We start from the raw sequence: 22,620 nt of genomic DNA on the forward strand, positions 1-22,620 counted from the left end.
CATGGCGGTATTATATGAAATATACAGGCTTTCTCTGCCTTCAACATTACTACCACTCTTATCTCCACAGATATGAATTCTTCGCTCTCAATCCATTTTGTTATATCTCAAGACTTTTTCAAACCTCCCTCTTGTGACAAACGACTTTTATAAAAATACATTTTTTTAATTTTACTGTTACTACAACTTTCGGACCTCGAGAATACAACAACACACCGTGATTTTCCCCATCAACGACATACACGATGTCACAAAATTTTACTTCCCATGAATAAAACATAACTTTATCGGATTTCACTGGAAATTTTCTAGACACCCGCAAACCTTGTAGAACATGCTTTTTAAATCCACTTTTAACATAGGAAAATTTTATCCCGCGGTGGACATTATTATTATTATTATTACTATTATTATTATTATTATTATTATTATTATTATTATTATTATTATTATTATTATTATTATTATTTCGACAAAAATTTTCTGAACTCAAACGATATTCAACATGAAGACATTCGCCACGACTACGTTACCATTACCACCTTCCTAATTTCCTCACTTCGTACAATATCTCAAAGAACATTAACACAATATTTAAACGTCGCATTTTATGGTTTCTTGATGTGAATTTTACAACACTAAAGATTTTCACACGCTGAACAGAAATATAATAGCTTTTCCTGATCATTACAAAATATCAACCCAACACACGCAATGAAAAATTTGTAGTGACAAACAATAATCTAACTACAACATTGATTAAAAGGTTACAGACCTGTGATCTTAGCCGTCATCCTGGAGTTCTGGCTGCATTTAGCCAGCAAACCTCTCGTCTAGCCTTCCATGGCTAACGTATACATCTCCTTATAAATATATATAACTTAAATTACACAACACTTTATAACGCAATTTTGACACTTTCGCCCTTGTGACGAGCTCGCTCCTCCAATGGCGACTGACTTGTTCACCCTACTAAAAATTCCAGGTGTTCCAACAGATAAGAAACCAGATACCGTAGCTCTCATCCAGACTCTAACAAATATTATACGCACGCACTGAATACAAAGAGGAACTCAATTACTTATTCACCAAATATCTAAACCTTCAAAATTCCTATTAGCGGCAGCTCAGAAAATTTCCATCATCTCCCATTCTAACAGTATATTTGAACCATAGCCACGAATATGTAGTAAGTTATTTGGAGACCAAATTTTCACACCTTTCTGCTGACGAGTGATGCGGGCTCCGCCGCTCCAGAAACCAGACAGACACTGAGAAATATACGGAGGGAGATTTCGTTTATACTCTATGGGATGACGCCGCTCACACCATGAAGCTTGGTTGTGCAATATGCTAATTCCGCATCCAATAGACCGATTTTCCTGAAATTTGTTCCATAACTTCGGGCAGACTTACGATTTATTTCTGTGTTAATTTCATAATTTTCCCATATTCGCAACAGGCGAAATAAATTATTTCTGCCCGGGCGTTTCGCGCTTTGTCTTCATTCATCGACCTTGGCACGTGTCACTAGTCCGCGGGTCGGACGCGGATTTGTCTCTAGGCTTAACTGCATTTATTTTTACCCTGGGGGATCTGTCTTCCCATAGGTTTAAGAATAATTTAGATTCTTTATTTCAGGATTTACTTTGTTGCCACAATCTCTCGTTACGACGAATTCCTTGAATTAGAAAAATTGTTGAATATTCGAAGTCCACCGAAGTGTCACGGTATTTCACGAGTTCGTAGCTTGCTTGACGCGGGGCGCTCGCTCCCACTAGACAGCCAGACTCATGAAATGGCCGCCCTCAAACAAGTAACTTTGATTTGAAATAAAACATTGTGAAAATGAGAAAAAATAATTTTCTCATCGTAGAATTATGAGTTCAGTATTAATCATGAAATTTTACTTGCAAAGCTTGAGATGTGTGGCGTCGAGTATCCCTCACTGAACATAATTAAGTCATACTTAAATAACAGATATCAGTTTGTCACAATTAAGAATAGGTATTCCACTTTGAAGAAAGTTACAACTGGTGTGCCACAGGGCTCTGTCCTCGGTCCATTCTTATTCATTCTGGCAGTCAATGATTTACCGCAAAATGTCAAATGTCATGCTGTTATATCGTATGCGGACGATACAACGTTAATTACAAAGCAACAGAGTATCTCAGGTTTGAATTAGATGTCACAGGATTCTCTTGCAACTGCAATGCATTGGTTATCATCCAATAAGCTATTGTGCAATTAGGATAAAACTCAATTTCTTACACTATGATTATCCAAAGATATTGAAAGTCAGTCAGTCACACTTTTGGTTTTATATACCTTTGATGCCAAATAGAACTTGGAAACACACACTGATCATGTTTGTAAAAAATATCACGAGTGGCCTATTAGACATGGAAATTGAGTGATTTAGTTAGCAGTGACTACCTAAGGATGGCATATTTTGGTCACTTCCAGTCACACATTACTTATGGACTGTTATTATGGGGGCATTCGTCTTATGTATATAATATTCTTCTAGTACAGAAAAGGGTTGTCCGAACAATGTGTAGGGCTGATGCAGTTGACCAGTATAGACCTCTCTTCATTAAGCTTAAAATACTGACAGTTATAAATCTGTACATTTATATATCTTTGACATGTGTTAAAAACAACATAAATGAATTCAGTACTAGAGAAAACATTCACCTTCATGATACTCGGGGCAAGGCAGACATTGACATCCCAATTCACAGGCTATCAAAAACTGCTCACTCGCATAAAATCAGTTGTTTAAGATTAATTAATAAATTACCACATTCTGCTCGGTCCACTCCTTTAAGTAATTTTAAAAGGAAAATGTATGATTGATTAATAGAAAATCCTCTGAATTCTTAGAAATGCATAGTGTTGGTATTAAGTTTTTTAAAACGGTGTACGATCATTTAGCCTAAGTAATATTAAGTACTAAATTATTATCAGTTGACGAAGCCTATTTCATTGTGTATGGTCGATGGCAAATAAGGATTCGTGATTCTTTACTTGTATAACCTGTAACGGTTCAAATTCCGTTACAAGATGATATCTGTATTTTTTTGTATTATTTTATGTGTATTATTATTATTATTATTATTATTATTATTATTATTATTATTATTATTATTATTATTATTATTATTATTATTATGTCAGTATTATTATTATTTTATCTGTGATATTATTACTATTATTGTAATTATCATTCATATTCAATTCAGTTCTGCAATGCATGTCGCTTGCGTGATTGTAGTTAATTGTATGCATATATATGTGTATGTAGATTAACACTAAAGACATGTACAGTGAGAATTGTTATATATCAGATGTTGGATGTGACATTGTTACATTGTGCAATACTGCTGGCATTACTGTCAAGTCATTGCTACGTGATGGCTACGTCATCGTGCCCATTTGGCGGTGCGCTCACTGCTGGGAGAGACCTACTGGGAGCCCCGGGGGATTTCACCATTACATGCAATATTTGTCGCGAGGTGGGAGTATATTATAACTATTTATGGAGATTACGTAGGTGCGTCAACCAACGTCTATAAGAGGTGGCTTCATGTTGTAGCGTCAGTCATTATTCTACTGGAAGGAGAGGCTTAATTGGCCATCAACTGAGCGAGAAGGAGAGGCCTCAGTTAGTCAATGGGAGTCAATAGTTAAACGGAAGATGAAGAGAGAAGAAGTGGATGGTGAACTGATGGAGTCATATAAGGACACACTTGCAAAGAAGTTATACCATACAGACTTAAAAAGAAATCATATGATACGGAGAAGAAGCAGTCACATGGGTACATCACCAAATTAGGCGTGACACATCTACAGTAAACACCAGATCTAAGGAATACGTCGTATTTGCACTCAAAGTGTTGAAGGTACAGTCACGTGAAACAGTGAGGGATACATTTCGTATACATTGTTAAATGTTCGGTCAAGAAGAATCCAAATTCATGCCTAGTTTCTTTCAGTTGCAATGTCATAATTTCATATTCTCATCTGTTTTGATCGCAGCAGTTCTCACTATTTTATTGAAATTATTTAAAGAATATATTTTCTTCTATCAAAAGAATTCGTAGTATTATTTCAATGACAGTAAAATTTCCTAACCTCAAATTTAATGGGGAAACCGAACGCCAATCTCCTTTTCCAAAAACTTATATGGTATGTTGTCAAAAGTAAGCTTATTGCCAACACCCTTTTAGTAATAAATATTTACAAACCTAATGAAGAGTATTAATCGCCATTTTCATTTCTGAAGTAGCTGCTTCATTCCCATAGGCCAATGGAAAGTGGCACGTGATATTCCCGTCGATAATATTAATCATTATCCGTTACGAACCTCAGCACAATAAAAGCGCAAGAAAATGTAACGTTGTTTGTCCCTATATCACAGGTCTTGTCCAGATCCTATCCTAAACGTCCGCACGGCAAAAACCACTCCAGACCAATGGTCTTGCCCAGGTCCTATCCTAACCGTCCGCACGGCAAGAACTAGTCCAGACCAATCGTGTTCCAACACGAAACTAGAGGCCTAGGGCCGCTTCGCGTTTTCTAACATGGGAGCTTACGCCCCCAGACCCCCTTTGCATGTGCCTGTATAACAGATCTTGTCCAGATACTATCCTTACTGCCCGCACGGCAAGAACCACTCCAGACCAATGGTCTATCGTGTAACAATAATCACCGGTATTAGTTCAGCCCGTGAGCCAACAAATTTGTAATGTTACAAGTAAATGGAAATTACTGCAATCTTACTTGGAGAACGTCTCAGAGGAGATATGTGTTCATTGCGAGTTCCAGGAACCCACCATCCCTCCCCAAGAAGTATATGTACTTTTATTTGATAGGTTAAAGTACTGTGACCATTAATAATATTAATAATGATAATACGCTGTAAAACAAAAAATCGAAGCTCTAGGAAGGAATTGTCCGATGGCGATAAAAATCAGTGGATGTGAAGAACAGACAAAAAAACGATCAAAAGTGCAGAACAATCGAATGATTTATTGCAGCGTTGGAGCGTTACAAATTGAGGACGTCAATACGGTGTTGGTCTACCCCTGGTCTGGATGTAAGCTGTCACTCGACTTGGCATAGACTGATAAAGTTCCCGGATGGTGTCCTGCGGAATTTCGTGCCAATTGGTCTCCAACTGTAGGGGTAAATCGGCAACATTCCGGGATGTTCGCAATCGCCTTCCCATGACGTCCCAAATGTGTTCTTTGGGAGAGAGATCTGGCGACCGAGCTGGCCAAGGAAGGATAGTGCAAGCTTAAAGATAGTTCATAGCAACACCTGCCGTGTGTGGGCGGGCGTTATCCTGTTGGAAAGTAAGGCCAGGATGTCGCTGAAGGAATGGTAACACAACCGGCCGTATGTCATCAACATACCGCTGTGCTGTCGGTGTGCCAGGAATGATTACCAGAAGGGTCCGGCTATCAAAGGAGATGGCACCCCAGACCATCACCCCCTGTTGTGGGGCTGTGTGGCGTGCGATAGTCAAGGCAGGTTCCCCACACTGGCCTGGAGGTCTCCAAACACGTCTGCTGTTGTCAGGGTACCATTGGAAACGAGACTCGTCACTAAAAGCTATACGTCCCCAGTCAGCGGATTTTCACGTTGCTTGAGCGCGTCAGCACTGTAATCTGGCTAGACGGTGAACATGCGTGTGTGGTAAGTGACGTAACGGGCGGCGAGAGAGCAAATTTCTCTCGCTCAGGCGTCTGTTGATGGTCATGGTGGACACATGTGTGCGGGTCACACGCTGGATCGTTGATAACGACGTCTCCGGTGCTGAGACAGCTGTTCTGACAATCGCTCTGTTACATTCAGTACAGTAGGGGTAACAGGTTTTTTCTTCTAGGTTTGGTAAGTAGAGAATACATTCCCATATTCGGTATAGAGTTGGGTCTATTTACAAAACCTATTTAAGCATTATACAATGGATGGGGAGTTGGGTCTAATATGACATACTGTATTTACATTGATTTGAGATTGGAACAGTTTTAGTATTATCATATGTGAACATGTCGTCGTCTAGTTAGCATATTGTACAGAATTCAGCCTATGCATGAAACATATAATTTATCTTGGTCATAATTTACATGGGTATTTCACAACGGATACTGGTTATTTGGTATGGATTTGTGGGAGGTTACCAACGTTATGGGTGCAAAGTCTTGTACTTTGTATTCTGAGCGTTTTATCGACTGGGTTTTGTCTTGTGTACGGTATGTTTAACAGAGTGTACGGTGGTTTTCTGATTTGAATTTACATATATATGTACCAAACAGGATTTACATTGTTTTTACACAATTGTGTCCAGAATGGGGGAGGAGTCGACGGGGCTCACCATCCTGACGTGTTTTAGTCTGTACTGTTAAGTGAAATATTCAGTTGATCATTGCCTTGTGTTGGGTGGGGTGTGCGGGTACATGGGGTGGGGATAGGAAGCTGGACGGTTATGGGGAGAGAGGGACCTTTTGCGGGGTAGAGGGTTTCCATCACAGTACTCTTGCAGGCACCACTTTAGGGTTGGGGTTGTGACCGGTATTAGTTGAAGGGGTTTTGGGTGAAATGTAGGGAGGGCATGGGGGGAGACCATGAAGGAGTTGGTATAGGTCGGGATGATCTCCGTCGAGGGCTTGCTGGTAGAAACGCTGGAATTGGGTGAGGACGTAGGAGTCGAGTTTAGGGAAGGGGAAGATGTCACAGTCATTGAGGTTAGCAGTAGAGTAACAGAATGGGAGACTGAGTGTGTGGCATACGGTCCTTCGTCCGATGGAGATGAGAGGACGAAAGTGGTTGGGGTTGGCATTGCTTACGGCTGCCCAGGTGGTGAGACCTTAGGTTGTGGGGGCCGCACAAATAACATGTGAGTGTAGAGGAGGATGATTTAAGACCTCACCGGGTCTTGGCTAGCCAAGACACTACCGGTAGTCGGGCACAGGCAGTGGTCTTGGTTTTGAGGTGAAGGAAATGGGGTCGGAATGGTAGGTGCTGTTCGAAGAGGATGGCGAGGTATTTCAGGGTAGTCTGGGCCTGGTGTGTGTGTTCTGAATCCTGAGTTTAAGATGGTCGGGGTTGCAAGTGGTGCTGGTTTTCCCCTGTTTGCGGCGAAAGAAAACTGATTGGGTTTTTTCGGGATAGAGCTTGAGTTGCCACAGGTCACACCAGGTGAGGAAAGAGTTAAGGTAAGGTTGGATGGTGTGGTTGATGGTTTGGACTGAGGTCAGTAGGGCCGGGGTAGCGTAGTCGTCTCCAAATTGTAGTAGTTGAGTGGGAGGCAGGAGTTGCAGCATGTCACCGACAAAGAGATTGAAGAGTAGGTGAAGGGGGAGAACCTTAAGGGACTCTGAGCTTGATAGGAAACGAGGCAGAGAGTGGGTGGTTTACGGTTATCTGAATTGAACAGTTAATGAAGTAGGAGGATATGATGTGGATGTAGGAGTTAGGGGGGAAGGGCAAAGAATTACAATTTGAAGAGGAGTGCGGTATACCAGGATGGAGTCGAAAGCGAGCTGAAATCGAAGTTGATTAGGAGGATGGAGTGGGCAGGGTTAAAGTTGTTGGAAGTGGCTTGGATGAGTCGGACGTGTTGGTCTTTGGTGGATAGTATAGAGTAGTAGTAGTAGTAGTAGTAGTTTATTGAACCTCACAGATTTCCACCCAATACTTGGTTAAAATTTGGAATAGCCTAAGCCAGTTAGAGGATGCAAAAGGACAGTACATTAGAATCTAGTAAACGACATAAAATAGAAAACCTGAAAAATGAAATAAGATGAGACTAAAATAAAATAAAAAATGCAATCGGACAAATACTCCTTGGACATGCCATGAAGTCCGTCGGATACTCCGGAAACTTGACCTTCAAAGTGAGGGTCACCACAGCAGCCATCCTCGGTCTCTTCATGCCACGTCCAAATTCTCCCGTGAATATTTCTATTGAACAATGACACACAGGCAAAATTACAGTGGCAAATAGAATGGCAGTGTTAATAAGGCAATTAAATTGATATAGAAACTATAATAATAATACAAATAAACAAATGGCCCACAGTCAACTCACTTCCGGAGATCCGGTAGCCCCTGCAAAAGATAAGCGCATAATTAGAAATAAAGTTATAATAAAACATTGGCAGTCCGTCACATGCAGTTCTTGAAAGATCTACACCCCCCATCTGACTGGCCTCGCCGACTCGGCACATTCCGTCTCAGCTATTGTCATATCTCTTGGCCCAGTTACACTCCTGATCCAACCCACACGTTCCAACACTTGAACTACTTCCTCGTCAAAACAATGCCGTCTTTCTTCACCAACCAAACCATTAATTCGCTTAATAAACACACAAATGACTTAAAATCGATATCCAACTTCAAAGACACCATCACTTGAATAAATACCATACAATTACAATACACTTTAAAACACCTTATCACCTCACTGCCTCTCTTATCCTTCATCCGTCATACAATACACATGCAGACACCATCACTTGAATCTAACCATCATTACATATTTACCGATCCATACATTCTTCCAACCTTCCTTAATACTTCTATTCCAGGCCACATATTACTTTAACTATTACAATACACATACAGACACCATCACTTGAATAAATACCATATTCCAGGCCACATTAACTTTAACAATTACAATACACGTACGGACATCACCACTTGAATAAATACCATTTAAACTTCGCTACCTCTCCTCATTTACTTTACAAATACAATCACCTTAAGACACCTTCACTTGAATGAATACCATGTAAACTCCGCTACCTCTCTTATCATCCATCCTTCGAACTCCCCAATCCATCCATCACTTGAATAAATAACATCCAACCTCCTTTATATCTCCAAATTCATAGCAATTACACTACACATACAGACACCATTACTTGAGTAAATACCATCTAAACTTCGCTACCTCTCTTATCATCCATCCATCTAAACTCTGATCCAACATCTAAACATCATTACATATCTGCCTCTTATCACTAACTAATAAATCACTCACCAATGCGATCCTTCACTTGAATAAATACCCTCTGAACTTCACTACCTCTCTTATCATCTATCCATCGAACTCCATAATCGTTTCCTTGAATTCCATGCCACATATACCTGATCCAACATCTAAACACCATCTACCTCTTATCATTAACTATTAAATCACTCACCAATACGATCTCAATACACATAAAGACACCTTTACTTGAATCTACCAATACCATTTAAACTGCGCTACCTCTCTTATCATCCAGCCATCATCACCTTTCATAATACACATTAAGACACCTTCACTTGAATAAGTACCCTCTAAACTTCGCTTCCTCTCTTATCATCATTCTATCGAACTTAACAATTCATCCATCTTATACCTAAAGACACCATCAGTTGAATAATACCATACAATTACAATACACTTAAAACACCTTGTCACCTCGCTACCTCTCTTATCCTTAAATTTTACCATTACGACTCATTAAAATAAACACAACACACTTCCTATAAACAAACACCACTTATCAATACTCTTCCCTCTCATTTCTTTAATCCTGTTATTCCGTGATCCATCACTTCTCCATCTCCACACTTAAACATTTCAGCAGGTTCCCTCCATACAGATAACACTATCACACTAACAAACTCTCTACCTATACTTACCGACTCAATAATATATACCTCCAGCTCCACCTCATTCTCTCCCTCTTTCTCACAATGACCACACCTACTTTCACCACAGACCACCGTTCACTTGCATGCCAAATACAACTTCCTTTTTGTACTATATACTCAAGACACTGGACATTTCAAATACAATTACATTTTATCAGATAAATCACGTTCAATATTAATCATTTCGAAGACACTCCATATTACTTACTACTGCCACTTGTCTTTTAGCTTCTCGTAATTACTCCTTCATTAGTTTTTCCCTTTTTGTCCCATAGCTCCTTCAGACTCAGGCTTCTCCCTTTAGTCAAGGCGCCCCTTACTTCAGCTCCTACCCTCCAACCATTATTTTCCATTCGTTTATGCCCACTCGACCTTTCCTGTTCCTCTTCGTCCATCACTGCTTCTTGTCTCCTACTTTCTTCTCTCGCGCAGACCTCCATCACTAGTTCATTTATTACATTCCTGGCTACTTCCATCCTCCTACCATTTGCTTGTTCATCGACTCTTTTCATGATTGCTTCAAAGGAATCACTTCTACACTTGCCCCTCTCTTAGTGATATGCACATTTTCCACATGCACTCCCTCATCTACTCTCGTTTCGTCCTTATGTAAATAGTCCTCCATGGATAAAAGCTTCTATACTCCCCACTCGCGAGACCATTTTCCATTGGACACCACCAGCACTTGGCCTCTAACATAAACTCTCAACCCTTGCAGTTTTGCCCTAATCAAATGCTATCTCAGGATTTTGAAATTTCTAATCCCATCTCGGCCCCGGTCTCTCTTAATCCACATTTTTCCCGTAGGTTTCCAGCATTTCTGATTATTATGTCCGCCATCAATGAGGATATCAACGTGACCGTTATAGGTCTGCATCCCCTCCGCGTTCCTATCCGCTTTACATCATCTATATCTACCTCACTGAAGTTTATTTCCATTTTTTGTTGTATTACATCTACTACCTTGTATATTATGTTCAATTTAGACTCATTCTTCTCTTCTTGTACTCCATAAATAAAGATAGCTTTCTTCATGGTTTCATGTCTGTGGGCTTCTTCTTTTTTCAATATCTCTACCTCCTCTTCCATGTTTTTTATTCTCTCCTTTAAAAGTACTACCTCTCTCTCACTGTTTTCCATTTTGCCTTTGACTTCATTAGTGCTTTCTTGGATCAAACTTTTCGTCTTTTCATGCTCCTTGCCTTGTTCTTGTATCATTTGTTTTAACTGCTCAAACGGGCAAAGTTCTTCTATAACGTTCTTGACCACTTTCCTTATTACTTCCACGTCCTCCCAATTCATATTGCCACTGCCCTGTATATCACTCAACTCGTCCTGCCCGCACCTCCCTCCCACTCCGCTCACCTTGCACAATTCACACTGCACGTCCGTACTCCTCACTCGCCCTGGTTAGACTGTGGATAGTTTAGAGTGGAAGCCGAATTGGGCGGAGGGAGAAGATTGTTGGACTGTAAGTGGAGGTGGAGGTGTCTGACCAGGATTTTATTGAGCGTTTTGGCCAGGACTGTGATCGGGTAGGTGTCTAGTTCGGATAGGGGTTTGCCAGATTTGGAGAACAGGAGTATTGTGGTGCGATTCCACGATGTGGGGTGGAATCAATTTTAGAGGATGAAAGTGTAGAGCTCAGCTAGGATAGTTAGGAGGGAGAGTGGAGCGTGGCGGATGGAAAGGTAGCGCGTTTTATCAGGTCCATTACTGTATTGCGGGATTTAGACAAGCCTTATTGGATTTCGGTTGGTGCGATAGAGACACATGAAATTCTAGGTGTAAGGTTCATTTCTAAAGATAATAAGCAACTTGATATATTTGGAGTGTACAGATCGGGAAAGGGTAGCACTGACGCGGATTCGGAATTATTTGATAGGATAGTCAGCTATGTGGGAAACGACATGGAAAGAAATGTGATTGTAGCGGGAGATCTGAATTTGCCAGATGTCAATTGGGAAGGAAATGCGAACGACAGGAAGCATGACCAACAAATGGCAATAAGTTAATATGGGAAGGACAGCTGATTCAAAAAGTGATGGAACCAACCAGAGGGAAAAATAACCTGGATGTCGTGCTGATAAAACCAGATGAGCACTATAGGGAAACTGAAGTAATAGATGGTGTTAGTGATCATGAAGCTGTTTTTGTGGTAGTTAAAAATAAATGTGATAGAAAGGACGGTCTTAAAAGTAGGACTGTTAGGCAGTACCATATGGCTGAAAAAAGCAGGCATGAGGCAGTTTCTAAAAAGTAACTATGATCGGTGGAAGACGGTAAATATAAATGTAAACGGACTCTGGGATGGGTTTAAAGAAATTGTTGAGGAATGTGAAAACAGGTTTGTACCATTAAGGGTGGTAAGGAATGGTAAAGACCCACTTTACTATAATAGAGAAATAAAGAGACTAAGAAGGGGGTGCAGACTGGAAAGAAATAGAGTTAGACATGGCTGTGGAAGTAAGGAGAAATTGAAGGAACTTACTAGAAAATTGAATCTAGCAAAGAAGGCAGCTAAGGATAATATGATGGCAAGCATAATTGGCAGTCATACGAATTTTAGTGAAAAATGGAAGGGTATGTATAGGTATTTTAAGGCAGAAACAGGTTCCAAGAAGGACATTCCAGGAATAACTAATGAACAAGGATAGTGTGTATGTGAGGATCTTCAAAAGGCAGAAGTATTCAGTCAGCAGTATGTAAAGATTGTTGGTTACAAGGATAATGTCGAGATAGAGGAGGAGACTAAGGCCAAAGAAGTAATAAAATTTACATATGATAACAATTACATTTACAATAAGATACAAAAGTTAAAAACTAGAAAAGCGACTGGAATTGATCAGATTTCTTGGGATATACTAAAGACAATGGGTTGGGATATAGTACCATATCTGAAGTACTTATTTGATTATTGTTTGGTCGGAGGAGCTATACCAGATGAATGGAGAGTTGCTATAGTAGCCCCTGTGTATAAAGGAAAGGGTGATATACATAAAGCTGAAAATTACAGGCCAGTAAGTTTGACATGCATTGTATGTAAGCTTTGGGAAGGCATTCTTTCTGATTATATTAGACATGTTTGTGAAATGAATAACTGGTTCGATAGAAGGCAGTTCGTTTTTAGGAAAGGTTATTCCACTGAAGCTCAACTTGTAGGATTCCAGCAAGATATAGCAGATATCTTGGATTCTGGAGGTCAAATGAACTGTATCGCGATTGACCTGTCTAAAGCATTTGATAGGGTGGATCATGGGAGACTACTGGCAAAAATGAGTGCAATTGGACTAGACAAAAGAGTGACTGAATGGGTTGCTATATTTCTAGAAAATAGATCTCAGAAAATTAGAGTAGGTGAAGCTTTATCTGACCCTGTAATAATTAAGAGGGGAATTCCTCAAGGCAGTATTATCGGAACTTTATGTTTTCTTATATATATAAATGATATGATTAAAGGAGTGAAATCGGAGGTAAGGCTTTTTGCGGATGATGTTATTCTCTATAGAGTGATAAATAAGTTACAAGATTGTGAACAACTGCAACGTGACCTCGAAAATGTTGTGAGATGGACAGCAGACAATGGTATGTTGATAAACGTGGTTAAAAGTCAGGTTGTGAGTTTTACAAGTAAGAAAAGTCCTCTCAGTTTTAATTTCTGCGTTGATGGGGTGAAAGTTCCTTTTGGGGATCATTGTAAGTATCTAGGTGTTAATATAAGGAAAAATCTTCATTGGGGTAATCACATAAATGGGATTGTAAATAAAGGGTACAGATCTCTGCACATGGTTATGAGGGTGTTTAGGGGTTGTAGTAAGGATGTAAAGGAGAGGGCATATAAGTCTCTGGTAAGATCCCAACTAGAGTATGGTTCCAGTGTATGGGACCCTACCAGGATTACCTGATTCAAGAACTGGAAAAAATCCAAAGAAAAGCAACTCGATTTGTTCTGGGCGATTTCCGACAAAAGAGTAGCGTTACAAAAATGTTGCAATGTTTGGGTTGGGAAGAATTGAGAGAAAGAAGAAGAGCTGCTCGACTAAGTGGTATGTTCCGGGCTGTCAGCGGAGAGATGGCGTGGAATGACATTAGTAGACGAATAAGTTTGAATGGCGTTTATTAAAGTAGGAAAGATCACAATATGAAGATAAAGCTGGAATTCAAGAGGACAATCTGGGGCAAATATTCATTTATAGGAAGGGGAGTTAGGGATTGGAATAACTTACCATGAGAGATGTTCAATAAATTTCGAATTTCTTTGAAATCATTTCGGAAAAGGCTAGGAAAACAACAAATAGGGAATCTGCCACCTGGGCGACTGCCCTAAATGCAGATCAGTATTGATTGATTGATTGATTGATTGATTGATTGATTGATTGATTGATTGATTGATTGATTGATTGATTGATTGATTGATTGATTGATTGATTGATTGATTGCTTGAGTGGGTGTTGGGTGATTGGGGCACGGAGACTAGGGATATATATAGTTGAGCGTCGGTATTATCGATGTGGGGTTGCATTGGGTGTTGAAACAGTGGTTGAAATGGCATGTGAAGACCTCCATTTTCTCCTTGGTGTTGGCAGGGGCTATGCCATGATGTATTGTGGGTACTGGGGGTGGTTTTATTGCCAGGGAGTCTATTGAGAATGTGGCGGGGTTTATGTGAAGGGAGTTGTGGTTGGTACAGTTTTGGGACCGGGTGTGTCAGTTATGGGCTGCTAGGTAGTGGGGTGGGGGTGTAGATCGGGGTCGAGACGGGGGTTATGGGGACGGAAAGGGGTTTCAAGGGTGGTGTTTAAGGTTGGGATGTTAAGGAAAAGTGATATTTCGTTCCTGAGGTAATTTCACCCTAAATCTGAGATATAACTATGAATAATGGGTTCCTGACGCCGTTTGAAGCAATTTTATGATGCAGATAAATGCACATTTAGGCCATTTTTATTGCTTTAGTCATGTGTTGCTCATTTTAGTGTTATAAGGTTATATTTGGTTACATTTTGAGCATTTTTGTTTAAATTGAGTTGTTGCTTTTAACAAGGTACACGTTATCTGCGTCGTTTTTCAAAGTCAGGTTTTCAAAATAGTGTGGTAGATGTATTCCACTCGCCCACCGCATCCCCCCCCCCCCCCCGAAAGAGATAGGAAACAAGTTTAGAAGTCATGAATCCGAGAAAGGGATGCTGTACAAACATACGCTGACAGATACCAGAAAGCATGCTAATAATTCATTTCTGTTTAATGCTTAGGAAAACAGAATGAGATGACAACTGCACCTCAGGACTACGATACTGAATGAATGTATGAAGCTTTAATTTACCTACTCTACCTCTGACAGTTTGCACAATTAAATGTGTGTGCTGTATTACTGCTTATCACTTTTTGATACGTTTAATGTTAGTGACACTCTAACACTTGCTACGTGTCCCTAAAATCCCTATCATATTTTACCCCTTTCAGGTCATAGTTAGCTACTTTTTATTGCATATTTGTTTACATGTTTTGAACTTCTTATGGTCATAAACTTCCGAACCCTAGTGATGTTGAACGGAGTTGTGTAGCGCGGCTTCCTCACCATTGATTTTAATAATTAATTCATTGTTGGTGGGGCTATGTCGACAATGTCCTCCCACTTAAAATTAAATTGTAAGAGCTTGGGGATGTTTGTTCTAGGGTTTTGAAATTCGGGAGATGGCTGGAGGAGGAGGAAAGAGTGGGTTCCAGTAGGGGTTTTCTGGAGGGTTCTAGGGTTGGTGAGGTGTCGTCAGGCTCCTCAGAGGCGGGCAAATTCGATACTGGAAGATGTGTTAAGTGTTGGGGGATGGGGAGTGTTTGTTTCTATTTCTGAGTCTGAAAATTCGTTTGTAGATGGCTGTTCTGTGGTATTTTCTTCGACCTAGAGGCAATGCTTTTGGCGGGGCTGGAAATGATTTGCTTTGAGACCACACGTGGAGAATCCCAGGTTGGAAACTGGGTTACGGGGAGCTGGTGCGAGGTACGTGTTGGCTGATGTAGGTCGGTGCTGGAGCACACAACAGATCGAGAGTGAGCCAGGGTCTATGTCATACAGTCCATGGAGTCCTGGGTTACGATAATCGTAGTGGTGGTGAAGGTGGTGCATGTGCTTGCAACGGTGGTACGAAACATGATGGATATATGCACGATACAGTATACTGACCACTAGCACTATCTAGCAGTATTCATTACCACTGTTCCACACTACACATAGAGTAGGGGGTTATGTCCGTCTATATACAGGATGGCTTACTTAAATATTTCACCGCAAATATATTTGGAACAACAAGAGATATTGAAAAATGATTTTCACGGGCATGAAGGCAGGGGACGGGCTAACTTAAGTAAATACTATGAGCCAGTCAAAAATGTAAGAACATATTATATTCAACATAAACGTACGTTGTTAAATGGACACCCTGTGGTATTTCTTGCGCAGTCGTTAACATGAAAAATCTCATAAGGAATAGCATTTGTTTCATCGCAATAGGTCAATTACATCCCGAGATATTGCAATGTGAATTTGACGCTTGAGATAAACGAAACGCGCAGCAGTTGCACTTCCCGAGATTCAAGCGCGAACATCACGTTCCTCTTAATCACCATGTGATTGACATACTACGAAGTGACAGGCGCTGTACTTAATGATATTTGCTCTGTTATTAAGAGGGATGGAAATAAGAATAGGGTTTCCTGCCACAGCAAAGGTATATGTAAATGACGGTTTCTCACTTTACTTATCTACACAGGACAGTACAGTACTCTGTATTGTACCACTTCAGAATGTACATAATTCGTACAGTAAAGTTACATGTTTGTTTGTTACTAATAAGTTTGTTTTGTACGTACAACTGTACAAACATACGTTTATGTCATCACTTCACCATGTGTAAAATTTCAATTGTAATGTAGTAATTAAAAGTCTTCAGTAGCATGCCCTGTACTTGTGATGTAACATTATGTAATTGACGTACAACTACATACAGTAAACTAGCATTTTCTCCTTCCGCTTGATCCTTGGTCAGCGATTGATTTTGTAATACCCCGACCGGTGATGTTCAATTTCGTTAGCGTTATGTCCATTCTAGTACTGTACAGTAGTAAAAATCAATATAACACAAACGAGCAAACCCTTATTTTCCACTGTGTGTGACTGGGAATAGGTATTGTTTCAAGCCTCTTCATAACAGTGCAAATACGTAGTACGTGAATCATATCACAATTAAGTGGAACGTGAGGTTCGCGCTTGAATCTCGGGATGTGTGACTGCTGCGCGTTTTGTTTATCTCAAGCGTCAACTTCACATTGCAATATGACGGGATGTAATTGACCTGTTGACATGAATTAAATGCCATTCCTTAAGTGATTTTTCACGTTAACGATTGCGCAAGAAATAATACAGCGTGTCCATTTAGAAAACGCATGTTTATGTTGAAAATAACATTTTCTTACGTTTTTGACTGATTCACAGCATTTACTTTTAGTAGCCCCTTCTCTGCCTTCATGGCTATGAAAGCCATTTTTCAATATCTCTTGTTGTTCCAGACATATTTGCGGTGAAAATTTTAAGTAGGCAACTTTGCATACGAGGAGTACCAAAAATGGAATTATTATTAAAATCTATATTGTTTCACATTTTCTTTTTGCAAAACAACCTTATCCCTCTACAATACTCTCCATTAAAACTAACACATTTGCCCCACCGGTGCTTCCACTGTTCGAAACATTTTTTGTAGTCATCTTTAGAAATGGCTGACAGCTCCTCACTCTTTTTTTCTTGACCTCTTCAATGTTGTCAATTCGGTGTCCTATCATACCCCTTTTCATGCGTGAAACTAAGAAAAAGTCGCACTGAGCCAGGTCAGGCGAGTAAGGTGCGTGGGGCAGCGGAACCATGCCATTTTAGCCAAAAACTGTCTAGCAGAGGTGGCTATGTGTGCAGATGCGTTTTAGTAGAAGAACCAGTCTCCTGTCCGCCACAAATCTGGTCTTTTTTGACGAACACTCTTCCGCAATCTTCTTAAAACTTCCAACTAAAAGGTCTGATTGATGGTCTGACCTGGGGGAATAAACTGCATAAACTATGCACTTGGCATCAACAAAGCAAATGAGCCTTTTTTAAATGTTTGATTTGACTTGACAACATTTTTTTGGATGGGGTGACAATGACGTCCTACATTGGCATTATTGTTGCTTGGTTTCTGGGTCGTAACCATAACACCATCAGTCATCACCAGTAATGACCTTTGACCAAAAATCTGGATCAGTTTCAGGCTGTTGTTTCAAAACACGACATGTTTCAACTCGACGTTCTTTTTATTGTCACCCAGAACCTGAGAAACAAATCTGGCAGCAACCCTTTTCATTCCCAAAAATCCGTTAAAATTTGCTGAACCGAGCTGCAAGATAACTCTCTAATCTCTGACGGTTATCAATTGTCTGTCGACGACCTGTGAGCACAAGCTCTCCAATTCTTTCAGCATTTTCTTTGATTCGGCAGTTGATGGACGTCCAGAACGAGATGTGCCATTAATCAACATATCGCCATTTTTAAACTTAGCAAACCACTGGTACACTTGAGTTTCTCCCATAACGTCATCTTTATAAGCTGTTTTTTACATTAAAACAGTTTCAGCAGCATTTTACTGAGTAGAAAACAAAATTTTACAGCTGCACATTGTTCAGTTAAACTTGCCATCATTGAAAACGAAACAAGAACAAAACAGCGCTAGAGAACACAATCACTGCAGATGAACAGAACAAGCCAGTTCGACAACACAGGCTGCACTGAACTGGCAGTGAGTTGCGCTATACATACGTAGTCTAGCTGGCTAGCCAGTCCGCCACGCCAAACCCCGTAAAAATAAAAATACCTAAAACTAAAATACAGGGTGTCATTGACCTGACCAGGGTGGGATGGCAACTCCAAGAATGTTTTGACATAGTCTCTTCTGTCTCAATTCTTTGCAAGAGAGGAGGAAGTAGCTTCTGCAGCTATCAGGAAAGATAGGGCTGACCAGGAGGGGAGGGGATCAAATAAGGTGGCCAGGGTTCAAGCTCTGGTCATGGGGGATTCCATCGCTGGACACGTGGGGAAAGTGTGTGGAGGAAAGGGAACTAGAGTAGAATGTTATCCAGGAATTAGGTTGAGGCAGATGTTGAGGAAAGTAGAAGAGAGGGAGGAGGGGAAGGAGAAGGTGGTAGTGTTTCACGTTGGTACCAACAACGTAAGGCAAGCTGATATAAGTACCAACATAGATGGAGATGTGTGGGATCTGGTAAATGCAGCACGGTTGAAGTATAAGAAAGCGGAGATTGTTATTAGTGGAATACTGTGTAGGAGGGATACTGACTGGAGGGTAATTGGGGATTTAAATGAGACTATAGTGTGGGTATGTGGGAAACTGGGAGTGAAATTTCTAGATCTTAATGGGTGGGCAGGAGATAGGGATCTGCGCTCAGATGGCCTTCATTTAAACCACAGTGGTACGTGTAAGTTAGGAAATATGTTTGGAAGGGCAATAGGGAGGTACATTCAGGGAAACGGGATGGCCTAGTGAGCGGTGATAAGGGAACAGGGAACTGGAAATCAAATAGGGATGACATAAAATTGTTAGTGTTGAACTGTAGAAGTATTATAAAGAAAGGAATAGAATTAAGTAATTTAATAGATATATATTTACCAGATATTGTAATAGGAGTTGAATCATGGCTGAGAAATGATATAATGGATGCAGAAATTTTCTCACCGCACTGGAGTGTGTATCAGATAGGATAGGAATGGTGGGAGGGGGAGTGTTTATTCTGGTGAAAGAAGAATTTGTAAGCTACGAAAAAGTCAAAGATGAGACACATGAAATTCTAGGTGTAAGGCTCATTTCTAAAGATAATAGGCAACTTGATATATTTGGAGTGTACAGATCGGGAAAAGGTAGCACTGACGCGAATTCGGAATTATTTGATAGGATAGTCAGCTATGTGAGAAACGACATGGAAAGAAATGTGATTGTAGCGGGAGATCTAAATTTGCCGGATGTCAATTGGGAAGGAAATGCGAACGACAGGAAGTATGACCAACAAATGGCAAATAAGTTAATATGGGAAGGACTGCTGATTCAGAAAGTGATGGAACCAACCAGAGGGAAAACTATCCTGGATGTCGTGCTGATAAAACCAGATGAGCTCTATAGGGAAACTAAAGTAATAGATGGTATTAGTAATCATGAAGCTGTTTTTGTGGTAGTTAAAAATAAATGCGATAGAAAGGAAGGTCTTAAAAGTAGGACTATTAGGCAGTACCATATGGCTGATAAAGCAGGTATGAGGCAGTTTCTAAAAAGTAACTATGATCGGTGGAAAACGGTAAATAAAAATGTAAACAGACTCTGGGATGGGTTTAAAGAAATTGTTGAGGAATGCGAAAACAGGTTTGTACCTTTAAGGGTGGTAAGAAATGGTAAAGACCCACCTTATTATAATAGAGAAATAAAGAGACTAAGAAGGAGGTGCAGACTGGAAAGAAATAGAGTTAGAAATGGCTGTGGAAGTAAGGAGAAATTGAAGGAACTTACTAGAAAATTGAATCTAGCAAAGAAGGCAGCTAAGGATAACATGATGGCAAGCATAATTGGCAGTCATACAAATTTTAGTGAAAAATGGAAGGGTATGTATAGGTATTTTAAGGCAGAAACAGGTTCCAAGAAGGACATTCCAGGAATAATTAATGAACAAGAGGAGTGTGTATGCGAGGATCTTCAAAAGGCAGAAGTATTCAGTCAGCAGTATGTAAAGATTGTTGGTTACAAGGATAATGTCCAGATAGAGGAAGAGACTAAGGCCAAAGAAGTAATAAAATTTACATATGATAACGATGACATTTACAATAAGATACAAAAGTTGAAAACTAGAAAAGCGGCTAGAATTGATCAGATTTCTGGGGATATACTAAAGACAATGGGTTGGAATATAGTACCATATCTGAAGTACTTATTTGATTATTGTTTTGTCGGAGGAGCTATACCAGATGAATGGAGGGTTGCTATTGTAGCCCCTGTGTATAAAGGATAGGGTGATAGACATAAAGCTGAAAATTACAGGCCAGTAAGTTTGACATGCATTGTATGTAAGCTTTGGGAAGGCATTCTTTCTGATTATATTAGACATGTTTGTGAAATTAATAACTGGTTCGATAGAAGGCAGTTCGTTTTTAGGAAAGGTTATTCCACTGAAGCTCAACTTGTAGGATTCCAGCAAGATATAGCAGATATCGTGGATTTTGGAGGTCAAATGGACTGTATCGCGATTGACCTGTCTAAAGCATTTGATAGGGTGGATCATGGGAGACTACTGGCAAAAATGAGTGCAATTGGACTAGACAAAAGAGTGACTGAATGGGTTACTATATTTCTAGAAAATAGGTCTCAGAGAAGTAGAGTAGGTGAAGCTTTATCTGACCCTGTAATAATTAAGAGGGAAATTCCTCAAGACAGTATTATCTGGCCTTTATATTTTCTTATATATATAAATGATATGAGTAAAGGAGTGGAATCGGATTTAAGGCTTTTTGCGGATGATGTTATTCTCTATAGTGTGATAAATAAGTTACAATATTGTGAGCAACTGCAACGTGACCTCGAAAATGTTGTGAGATGGACAGCAGGCAATGGTATGTTGATAAACGGGGTTAAAATTCAGGTTGTGTGTTTCACATATAGGAAAAGTCCTCTCAGTTTTAATTTCTGCGTTGATGGGGTGAAAGTTCCTTTTGGGGATCATTGTAGGTATCTGGGTGTTAATATACGGAAGGATCTTCATTGGGTTAATCACATAAATGGGATTGTAAATAATGGGTATAGATCTCTGCACATGGTTATGAGGGTGTTTAGGGGTTGTAGTAAGGATGTAAAGGAGAGGGCATGTAAGTCTCTGGTAAGACCCTAACTAGAGTATGGTTCCAGTGTATGGGAACCTCACCAGGATTACCTGATTCAAGAACTGGAAAAAATCCAAAGAAAAGCAGCTCGATTTGTTCTGGGTGATTTGCGACAAAAGAGTAGCGTTACAAAAATGTTGCAAAGTTTGGGTTGGGAAGAATTGAGAGAAAGAAGAAGAGCTGCTCGACTAAGTGGTATGTTCCGAGCTGTCAGCGGGGAGATGGCGTGGAATGACATTAGTAGACGAATAAGTTTGAGTGGCGTTTATAAAAGTAGGAAAGATCACAATATGAAGATAAAGTTGGAATTCAAGAGGACAAACTGGGGCAAGTATTCATTTATAGGAAGGAGGAGTTAGGGATTGGTATAACTTACCAAGGGAGACGTTCAATAAATTTCCAATTTCTTTGAAATCATTTAGGAAATGGCTAGGAAAGCAACAGATAGGGAAACTGCCACCTGGGCGTCTGCCGTAAATGCAGATCAGTATTCATTGATTGATTATCATTTTTTTTTTCACACTTCAATACATCACCGGTTATGATACAGTAAGAACCGTAGGCTGTTAACCACCATGTTGCAGTCACCATAAATTATTGGGGGGAGGGGCTATGAAATGCAGGGGCATTCCTCTCTTATTTTTAGTTAGTAACATTTTGTTTATTACTGTATTGTCTTGTTATTAATTCAAAATGTTTACTTTTCTAAACAACTTCATAATTCTTTGTGTTTCTGTTTTGCGGTGTCTTTGAAATGGGGACTCCATTTTGAATTTGTCACTACAATTGCTCCATCTACCTGTCGTTTTAAGGAAAGTAAACGTGTTTGGCGAGCACCTAGTAGTTCGGACGTTCAAACTAAGGTGTGGAATGTTCCAATGAGGATATATCCAACAACACTTGTTCATGCCGCTCATGTTCTGCGATGTCGATTAAATTATAGTATCGCTATTTGA

The 22,620-nt window shown here is 40.0% G+C and overlaps 1 pseudogene; it reads left to right on the top strand.

Annotated features, from left to right (window-relative positions):
- Positions 1-22,620, top strand: part of LOC136862700 (RAB6A-GEF complex partner protein 2-like) — a 231,439-nt pseudogene extending 208,819 nt beyond the window's left edge.

This window comes from Anabrus simplex, chromosome 2, assembly GCF_040414725.1.
Source record: "Anabrus simplex isolate iqAnaSimp1 chromosome 2, ASM4041472v1, whole genome shotgun sequence".
Classification (NCBI taxonomy): domain Eukaryota; kingdom Metazoa; phylum Arthropoda; class Insecta; order Orthoptera; family Tettigoniidae; genus Anabrus; species Anabrus simplex.